This window comes from Peromyscus maniculatus, chromosome X (assembly GCF_049852395.1).
Source record: "Peromyscus maniculatus bairdii isolate BWxNUB_F1_BW_parent chromosome X, HU_Pman_BW_mat_3.1, whole genome shotgun sequence".
Classification (NCBI taxonomy): Eukaryota; Metazoa; Chordata; class Mammalia; order Rodentia; family Cricetidae; genus Peromyscus; species Peromyscus maniculatus.
Window position 1 is genome coordinate 83911774 of NC_134875.1, and position 1567 is coordinate 83913340.

General features: G+C 41.2%; 1 pseudogene; it reads right to left on the minus strand.

Moving 5' to 3' along the window:
- Positions 1-391: 391 nt before the first annotated feature.
- Positions 392-1567, minus strand: LOC102925236 (heterogeneous nuclear ribonucleoprotein A3 pseudogene; annotated as a pseudogene).

Consider the following 1567-nt stretch of genomic DNA (forward strand, 5'->3'; position numbering starts at 1 on the left):
ATGCATAATTCATAAGTTGTCTCAATAAATAAATAAAATAAAAAAATAAAGATTTTGAATTTAAAAAGAAAAACAAAAAGTTACTGCTTCTCTTTTCTTTTTTTTAAGTTAAAAATTCCTTAATTTTTTTATTCCTGATACCACTACCATAATTTACAGGGCAATATACCTGATGTAATGTTAAGAAAAAGAAAAAGTTACAACAGATAAAAGACCTCAGGAATGTACATCTAATTGACACTACATTGCATGAATCAATAACTGCACTTTTTGCAAATTGTGGCTATGACAGTCCTGAACAAGAAGGGTTTCCTGTTTAAGCTGCAATAACTTTTCTGACTATGGATCATCGCTCCTTCTGTGGCAGATTTTTACAGTTCCTCTAATGCATTTAGGACGACTGTCTCAAGGTAACCTGCAGCTCTCCTGACAACTCCTCGCTCTCTCTCCTGCTAGGAACGGGATCCCCTTTCTGTTTTTTTTCAAACCTTCTGCTACCATATCCACCACTTCCACCACCAGATCCATAGCCACCACTATAGGGACTGCCTGAGCTTCTTCCACCAAAACTGCCCCCTTTCATGAGCCCATAATTTGATTGCTGTTGTTCGCTATAATTTCCAAAGTCATTATAGTTACCACCACCACCATAGTTACCTCCACCAAAATTTCCTCCTCCATTGTAACCACCACCATATTCACCACCTTGCTTTCCATCTCCTGGTCTACCACCACCATAGCCTCCTCTACTACTGTAACCAAGACCACCAGTAGAGTTGGCACCATGACCTACAAATCCATTATATCCACCATCACCACCTCCATAACCACCTCTGCTGCCACCACCTCCACCACCATAGCCTCCTCTTCCACCAAAGTTTCTACCACGACCAAAATTACCTCCACCACCTCCAAAGTTTCCTCCACCACCCCTAAATTTGCCAGATCCACGTCCATGACCTCTGTGATCCAGCAGACTGCATCTCTTGTTTAGAAAGGGCCTTTTTCACTTCACAGTTATGCCCATTAATAGTGTGGTATTTGTGAATAACAATTTTATCAACTGTGTCATGATCATCAAAAATTACAAAAGCGAATCCTCTCTTTTTTCTACTCTGCCTGTCTTCCATAACTTCTATGGTTTCGATTTTGCCATACTTTTCAAAGTAGTCTCTCAGATTATATTCTTCTGTATCTTCTTTAATACCACCAACAAAAATGTTCTTCACGGTTAAATGGGCACCAGGCTTTACAGAATCCTCCTAGAAACAGCTCTCTTTGGTTCCACCACAGGCCCATCAACCTCGTGTGGCCGAGCACACATTGCAGCATCCACCTCTTCAACACAGAGTAGGTCACAAAACCAAAGCCCCTGGAACGTTTTGTTTGGGGATCTCTCATTACCACACAGTCTGTAAGTGTGCCCCATTTCTCAAAATGTTCTCTTAAGCTATCATCTGTGGTTTCAAAGCTCAGACCACCAATAAACAGCTTCCTCAACTGTTCTGGTTCCTTTGGATCATGGCCCTCCATTTTGAGACCAGACTCACCTCTTCCAACTGGAGTT